This window comes from Carassius auratus, chromosome 5 (genome assembly GCF_003368295.1).
Source record: "Carassius auratus strain Wakin chromosome 5, ASM336829v1, whole genome shotgun sequence".
Taxonomy (NCBI): Eukaryota; Metazoa; Chordata; class Actinopteri; order Cypriniformes; family Cyprinidae; genus Carassius; species Carassius auratus.
In genome coordinates this window covers 25,605,021-25,614,121 of record NC_039247.1, presented here as the reverse complement: position 1 = coordinate 25,614,121, position 9,101 = coordinate 25,605,021, and the positions used below count along the sequence as shown (strand labels likewise).

General features: G+C 33.4%; 2 long non-coding RNA genes across 3 annotated transcripts; one reads left to right on the top strand and one right to left on the bottom strand.

The window, feature by feature from the left end:
* Positions 1-426: 426 nt before the first annotated feature.
* On the bottom strand, positions 427-4,464 carry LOC113069439 (uncharacterized). 2 transcript variants are annotated; one of them, XR_003279723.1, is made up of 5 exons: positions 4,053-4,464; positions 3,696-3,795; positions 3,220-3,328; positions 1,041-1,446; positions 427-881 (listed from the first exon to the last, which is right to left on the bottom strand). It is a non-coding gene; the product is annotated as an uncharacterized LOC113069439 (long non-coding RNA). The 2 variants fall into 2 exon arrangements; XR_003279722.1 differs by lacking the exon at positions 427-881 and having other exon boundaries at positions 959-1,446; positions 4,053-4,457.
* A 2,168-nt stretch (positions 4,465-6,632) lies between these two features.
* Positions 6,633-7,697, top strand: LOC113069432 (uncharacterized). The gene is made up of 3 exons (XR_003279719.1): positions 6,633-6,690; positions 7,215-7,260; positions 7,366-7,697. It is a non-coding gene; the product is annotated as an uncharacterized LOC113069432 (long non-coding RNA).
* Positions 7,698-9,101: the final 1,404 nt, after the last annotated feature.

Here is a 9,101-nt window from a genome sequence, read left to right as displayed (position 1 = left end):
CATTATATTATCATCCTTGCCATAGCATTCAGAGATGGTGAGAATGTGAAATATTGTTAAATGTAAGGTCAGCCAATCAGGCGTCACACTTCACCATCTAACAGGGGACCAGTGTTTTTATTTTATTTTTTTATTTACTGCATTAAAATCTTCAGTTGGCTGCAGTAAATTAGATGAACTGAATGTATTTTAACATTTGTAGAACCAACTGAAAATTCTCAATGCAACAATCAATAAATAATTTTGAGTTTTGACCTCCATGTGTGTATTAGTGTCAGGTGTTGTATGGAGAGCTACAATAAAATACTTTAAGCATTGGCACTTTAGTCGTTTAACACACTAACATTTTTCAGAGCAGCACTTGATTTAGGGGCTCCATTTTTATTATCAACATTGCCAAGAAAAGTAAAACAACAAATCAAAATGAAAATAATAAAATTTGTTTATTTAAAAAAAAATTAAATAGTTCAAAATTACAGTGGCTTAAATCAAAGTTATAACAGGTCTAAAACAGAGTCCCAAACAGCAGCTGAAAACAGCTGTAGTCAGTCATTTCAATGCTATGACGCACTGATGCTGCATGTACATGGACCTTCAGTGTCACGGCACAGTTAGGACTCAACACTGATACTCCACATCACACGCTCTCAGGGTTTATGGGCTCAGTACTGTTCACCCAAACTTCTCTTAACTGAAATTATTCTGTTGAGCACAAAGTATTTAACTGTTTTCCAGTCTCTTCCATTATCCTTTAGAATCCTGTTTGCATTTATGCATCTTTCACAGTCCACTTTTCCAGGAGCCTTCATTTCCTTAAAGTAGTTCTTGAAACAGTGTTCTATGAGTTTCCTCTGTTTCTGACCAGGGCTTTCTGGCTCTTGCTATTTAACAAAATTAAAAGATAAAAAATATATAAAGTGAATAAATATATGATTGAATTAAAACAAAATATGTCAGTAATGCATACTTTACAAAGTTGAAAACACGAAAAGACAATGATCTTTAGATCTTGTGTATTGTTTATGGTGAATGGAACATACCGTTTTGATTTAATGGCACTAGTGATTTACTGATGTGTCCAAGACTGAAGGCTGAAGTCTTTCCTGAGCTGTAGCTGTTTGTGGTTGATATTTGATAAGACTGGTGATCGAAACCTGTAAATTCACACTAATACTTATATCCAATCATTTTAATGCTTATTGTAAACTCTACAATAAGTCTTTGCACATAGTTTTGACTTCCTGAAGGCTTTCCTCAATAGTAGGATGCTCTTCCACTGATTTGCTCATCATTCTGCTTAAGATATGTTTAGTTTTTCATCCCATTGAAGACTGAAGTTACTCGTTCTGACATGTAGAGACAGACCAAGTGGATCCTGGGTGTAGGGTGTAGTGGTCAGATGAGGGTGTTGCCCATCCGTCTGTAATGGACCAAGCATCCTGCTACCTGTAATATAGAAGATTCATTTATATCAATCTCTAGTAATGGCCACCTGACTAAGCTGTACAGAATTAATAATGATATTGTTATGAACGCTGAAAGTGACATGCAGAACAATTCAACAAGTGCTCTTTTTTGTAAAACTGATTTTATCATTGCATACATTAAACTTGTTGACTTGCATCCCCTTTTATACTCAAACCCAGACCCAAATTAAAAGATGTAATTCATGTAATAACACACTAGTAATTCATGATTAACCTAACATTTTAAGGATCCAGAATTGTGTATTAGTTAAGAATAAACAAACCAGTAATTCATTATTAACTTTTTCACAATTATTGAGTGGAACTTACTAAGTGATATTCAAGTTTATTGACCAGAATAAGCCAATAATTATTGATTAACTAATGCATTATTCTGGATTACTAATGCATTATTCCCTTAAAATAAAGTGTTGAAGTGTAAAGTTTCACTTTGCAATAAGTCAGGTCAAGTCAATTTCTATTTATAGAGCTCAACATTAACACAACCATCATTGATCCAACGTGCTTTACAAGAAAATGTTACTTTAAAAGCAACAGAGATCAAAAAATTAAATAAAAAATATGTATATATACACATTTAAAAAAATAAAAACATACATCAAAAGAACCGTACACCGCATCACTCAAATGCAAGGGTGTAAAAATGAGTCTTTAAGTTTGATTTAAAAACACGGAGCAATGGACAGGACACATTAACTAACAATGAGCAATACATTTGTTTAAATATTTAAGCTTTGTTAACATAAAAAAAATACAACTGTTTATTTTTTGTTAATGTTAGCTCAGCTCCATTAAATAATATTTATTAATACATTATTAAAATCAAACATTGTATTTGTTAATGATAAAAGTAATGTTTACTAACATTAATAAACACTTTAAAAGTGATTTTCATGTTAACTAGTGTTAACCAATGACATCTTATGGGAAAGTGCTACTATTTTATGAAAAGACCATACCAATGCGGATTGTTTTTTCTTCACTTTGATCAATAATCTCTATTGTGTTGTAGTGCTATCAGCTCTGTTCATGCTCTCTCTCTCTCCCCCACAAACATCACACCTCTCACAGGATCAACACCTGACCAGTGAGTCTGGGATCAGGAAGACTGGTTTAATGTTTTTAAAAGAAGACTTTTCTGCTAATCAAGGCTGCATTTACCTGATCAGAAATATTGTAAAATGAATTTAAAATTGTGAAATATGTCAGCATCATTACTCCACTCTTCACTGTCAAATGATCTTCAGAAATCATTTAAATTAGCAGAATTGATGTTCTTTTATGATCAATTATTATTGGTTCTCAATCATTAATAATGATTCTTATATTATCAGTGTTGAAAGCATATTTTCCGGCTTCATAGTTTTGTGGAAACTGTGATATATAGTACTTTTTAGGATATTCAATGAAAATAAAGGTCAAAATTACAGCATTTATTTAAAATAAACTGAATAGACCTATATCGAGATATCTATAGATATCTTGCCTATATATATATATACATATATAATACTTGATAATACTTGCAGACTTGGTGAGCAGAATATTCTTTTAAAGACATTTAAAAATCGTACTGATCCCAAACCAAACTGATTTAACATTGTTTGTAACAAGTTTGCCAAGTTAATTCCATTATTTTACATTAAAACTCAAAGGAAATTTGATTTACTACAAATAAATAACAATTCATGAAATAACTCAGAAATATGAGCTAATTGAAATAGAAATGTACCTGTCTCCATGAGCAGTCAGGATCTCCGCAGTCGAACATCATTTCTTCTCCTGTAGTGATGTTTGTGGTCTCAAATGCACAAATGTGCTCTTTTCTGTTCATCAACAATCTGTTGGTCACAAACACATACACACGCACATATTAGCTTTAGAGAATACATACATTTATGATACAAGTTTAATATGTGTCCCAGTTGTTTTTGAGTTCCAGTGATTATCAATATTAAACATTTTATCAAGTATGATTATCAGTACATTACAATCTTTATAACTGTGCATCAAAATTAAAATACACTAAATATTCAAGCCACTGATTATCTATAATTTCTGTTTCTGTATTTTTTCACACCGCACACTATGAACTAGTAATAACATTGCACAGTACACTTCTTGAAATTCATAAGCTACTATGCCAAGTATTTAATTAATATTTGCAGTCATACAGTATTGGAGACAGAGTCTTAAATGATAACTTACCGTTCTCTTGACTCTTGACTGAAATGTGTCTTTATCTTTCCCAGATGCGATGAATTTTAAAGCTTCCTTTTCAGGACAGACTCTTCTGGGTCTCATTTTCCTGTTAAATATTCAAGATTTTTTTAGGGTACACTGCATTTGCCAAAATGAAAAACAATATTTAGAAACAACCACAAAAAAAAATCAATCAATCAATAAATTAACGAATATATTCAGTAAATAGAGATTAAACAGCACTAACATTTACTAAGAGACTACATACACATTTTAACAGTTTGCTTGCATTTTTGACACATTTATTTTTTAAGTCTACTATTTACATATTATCAAAATCTAAATTCAGAATATATAACTTACCTTTTCAGTCTTGAATGGAAAAAAGAGATGAGAAATGGCCTTAGTAGGCTTTGTTGTATGTGGTCCCTTGTAGGCAATGTAGGAATCTCAAAAAGCAGTTTGTCCTTCAAGGTTTTAGAATTTTATTTCACAAAAAAATAAAAAAAATCAATGAAGATTCTGTCAGGAAAACAGTATATATATAACCCCACCCAGATATCTGGAGCGTGATTGGATGAGACTCAGTTAGCCCGGATACTGTTGGTACTGTTTGCTGTGAAGGGCCAGGTGATAATGTGGAGACATTAGTGATTTTAGCATAAGAAGAGAGAACAATCAGTTTACCAGACGCTGCTGGGGGAATTGGGGGATGTGGGGATTCTTTAAAACAAGTCACTTTGACCGGGATTGGTTTGCTTTTAGATTATGTAGTTTGAAAAATAATCAGGGATTTTTAAAAAGTATTATAAAAGTATTAAAAGTATTTGTGTTGTATTCAAAGTCTTCTGAAGTCATACAATAAGTTTATGTGAAAAGTTTCAACATTGAGGTATTAATAACTGAAAATAATTCCACTCCATAAACACAGTCATCATAAAATACAGCTGAATTTGAGTTTGAGATAAAAGACATCAAAACTGACGTAATAAATGTCCCTGTCCACAGCGTCTGTTGATGCAAAGGTATTTTAATGAAACCAGTGAAATACCCTGCACATGGAAAAACTGCACTAAATGAGCAAACTAAAGATTGACGCCAAGGGCTCCTGACCAAGAGTCAAGGATTGAGAAAGTGTAAAAATGGTCCCCAATGAGACTGTGAATTGTGACGTCTGTTTGGTTGCCTTTACTTTTATCAATATTTCATATTCTGTTTATCTATGAAACAACAATGTTGATAATAACACTAAAACAGCCATTCTTTCCATCAGAAATAGTTAAACTTAAGTAAAAACATAAGACAGAGTGACTCGTCAGGTCGAGATGCATAAGAGAATAGCCAGCATGCTGATGACTGGTCAAACAGAAGCTGATCATACAGATGACCGGTCATACAGACCGCATCATACAGACAGTGATAACATCCTGATGTAACCCATCGCTCTCCAGCTGGAGGAAGTGCTGCTTTATAATCACAGAACATTCACTCACTATTAAAGTGATTCTGGCTGCTAGAAAGGAGAACATATCCTACAACACGAGTAAGTTCTACATTTTCTAATCACTTATTCTACAAATGTTGCAACTATGTTTAAACATGTTTAACAAAACTGTCTTTACTTTTTTCTTTTAAGAAAAGTCAAGTCAACAGTTCACATTGTTCACTCTAAAGAAGAATTTCACTTCATCAGAAAGTTCAGTCCTCAAAAAAAGGTATGTTGCTACTCAATATATTTTGAATATAAAATGTTCTGGGGTGACCTCCTTCCTTTCTTCCAACAGTGTCTTAAAGAAAGAACTGAACAACCTCGACCCGAGGCACCACTGGAGGAAAGGTGGACAGAGTCAGGAAGTTTGTGAACAATGTGATGGCCAAGTTTGTTCTCTGTGTTAATGGAGCATTGTCCATCATCCACACATAGTGTTTGACAAACCTGAGCTATATTTAAATGATGAGGTTCATTTAAGCCCTAAGGGAAAGTATATTTTTTTTACTGATATTATCCAGTGTTTGAGAGACCACAGACCATAAACCTGATGCTGGATTGGTGCATGTTATGGGAAAGAAGGTCTCCTGTATTTTTAAAAAGTACCCAGCAGTGTGTTCAACAAATGCCTGACTTAATAAAAGTGTTCCCCGGACTTACTGCTATGATCTTATTTTATTTATCTAGCGTTTAAAAATAAAATAATATACAATGCATAAAATATAAACAGCTTCTTTGTTAAAATGTTGAGTTTCAACCTAAATTGAATAATAATAAATTAGTATCTGGTATAATTAAATACTATTTGTATCATTTCATTTATAAAATACACTTAAATAGACCTGCTTTCTTTTCTGGGCTTTGCTTGTATGTCCAAATATCTGCTCGCTGTGAGAGGCCAGGTGATAATGTGGAGGCATTAGTGTTATTAGCATATGAAGAGAGGAGACCATCAGTTTACCAGACGCTGCTGGGGGAACTGGGGGTGTGGGGATTCTTTAAAACAAGTCACTTTGACTGGGATTGGTTTGCTTTTAGATTATGTAGCTTGAAAAATAATCAGATTTTATTTTACTTTTTTATAATGCACTAGCCAGGAAAGACCATAATACACATTGTAGATACTGATATATATATATGTTTCAATGTTTAGGTCACCATTTTGTTCACTACTGCATGGTCATTTCTACACAGACTAAACTGAAGATGCTAAACTTACACAGCAACAGGTCTGAACCTGAACTGTACTACTAACTTAAAAAGATTAAGAACACCGCATTTAAAGTCTTTTAAATCATTGATGCAACTTATAAAAATTACATTTTCTGAATGAGGAATTGTTTTATTTTTTTGTGTGGCTTAACGTCGGGTTTTGAGTAGACTTTTCTATTGAAATTATTAATTTTAAGTTTACTCCGTGACGTCACGTTGTTGTTCTAAACGACGTTCAGAAGAATCCATTCAACACGGCGGATAATCACAAGCGACTGGAGCAAACTTATGGAACAACTTGTAAGTACATCAAAACAATTGTGAAAATGTCTTATTGAATATCACGATAAAGGAATGTTTTTATTTTTGGGAAATGCTGTTTTTACACAGCGCCCAAGTGCTTTTGAATGCGCATTGATTTGGATTCTATTTCAGCATCACTGCTTACAGTATGATGTTAACGTCTAAGAAGGACACTAATCTTAACGTTAGCTGGCATTTCGTCACTAAACGATTTGAATGTCACTGATGTTAACGGTGATGTTCAGGGCTGCGTTTCTCAAAAGCATTATGAACAAGTCGATTGTTGAGACCATTTGGTGTCAAATGTTTCTATGCTCATCTTAGCCATACAGTGCTTTTTTGGGGAAATGCCCTGATAAACGTGTGTTTGTTTGGTCTGTTTTTAAACAACTAGCTTCTAAGAGTACTAATCCAAAATTAGGTTTAAGCTTATACACAGACATGAATATTGTAATATATTAAAATTACAAAAGAAATGTACAAATTTGTAGTAAACCTTTACAATCTTTCTTAAACTGCAGGCTGAGCTGGATGCTGAATATAACAGAGTGAGCCTCAACACTTCAGGTAACTTCTGTTGAGCTGAAGAGCAAACCTAACATAACAGGACACAGACTTGGCTTTCTCTTTTCCAATGTCGGTTAAACACTTTATGTTTTTGTGGTTTTCTAGGTTTCACCATATCAGAGACCTGCAGGATTTCACAGACATTCATGACAGTCTAAACGTCTGATCTTCATGTGAGGGCAAATCACAAACACTAACTGCCTCCTTCACCGTTTCTTTATTATTATAGTTTTTTTTTTTTTTTTACATGATGTCAACATGAAAGGAGCTCTTCATGATTTCCCAGTGTACATGTGTGAGAATAAATGTTCTTTAGGACATAAAATGTAAGAATTAAGTGCCATAATAGATCTGAAATAAGAGTGGTGGAACTATGACGTCAGAGCTGCGGGTTGCTTTGAGATTTTCATATGTTTTTTTTTAATGGAGTTTTTCAATTTATGAATAAAATAGTGCATGTGGTAAACATAACTTGACGATGCTTCTATTTATTTTCTACAGTGTAAACTGCACACACTCACAGCCTAAAACTTTCTTATTTAAATTTAAATTAAATAAAAAATTAAATGTATGCATTTAGCAGACGCTTTTATCCAAAGCGACTAACAGTGCATTCAGGCTGTCAATTTTTACATATCATGTGTTCCCGGGGAATCAAACCCCCAAACTTGCACTTGCTTGCTTATTTTTATTATTTTTTGCTTATTTAGCTATTTATTAAAAACATTGTTTTTCAAAAATGAACATAACTGCTTCAATATTTGTGTCTGATGTTGTCTACACTGGATGTGACACGATCCCCATCAGTGAAATGATGCTCGTTCTGTTTATGATCAAATTTACTGACACTACGTTCAGATGATGTGACACTATAGTGTGATGTCATCAAGTCTAGACACACTTTCAGCTCAGCGGAGCACGGCACAACTCTCATGTTCGGTGTAGACATGGTTAGACAGTGTCTGCTCTATTACAAATAATTTATATTTAAATCAATCAATAAATAACCTAAACCTGTGGCATTACAAGATAGAAAATATAGCCTAGAAAATATATTTCCACTTGCTCTGTCCTCCGTCCATGACACTGTCTCACTGCGGAGCTGCAGTTTAATCTGAACATCTCTGAACGCTGAGTGGATGGTTAGATGCATGATGGGCTGGTATTAAAAACAATAAGGTCTTTCCAGCTTTAAGGTAATTCTGCCTTTTTATATATATCTTGTCTCAGTTTTAAATTTGACTGTTAAATTATAAAGAATGACATTTTAACTGCTTTGGAACTACTTCTTTGTCATCTGAATATTGATTTTAAGTAGGGGGAAAATCAATTAAAATTGTAAATCAGATTTTTTTGTGAAAAAATTAGTTTTTTGTTTGTTTGTTTTTTAGGCCATATCGCCCAGCTCTAGAACGATCCCATGGTGAATTACTCTTCTGGGTTCTGATGTTAAAGTTCCCCCCACTCTGTTGGCATTACACATTAATGTCTACTTTAGTCTCTGACGATAAAGTTTTCCTCTCTGTGCTTATTCCAGGAGGAATTGAGCGAGACATCACTGACACAAGCCCCTCTCCTGCTGATTGTGTTATCATGGACAATGTCCTGCAACACTGCAGCTGTGATGAGATGATCTTCCAGTGTTTCACATTCAGAAATACACATAACGTGCGGTTTAAAAAAGGCTGAATATTTTTTTGAGTTTTTGATTCTTTTTTTAGTTAGTATTTGTAATTTATAAAGTACCAAAATAATTGCTAAATGAAAAACATTATGTATGATAAACAGTTTTAAGTACACTGCACTTAAACATTAAGCAAAAAAAAAAAAAAGCTTTTTAG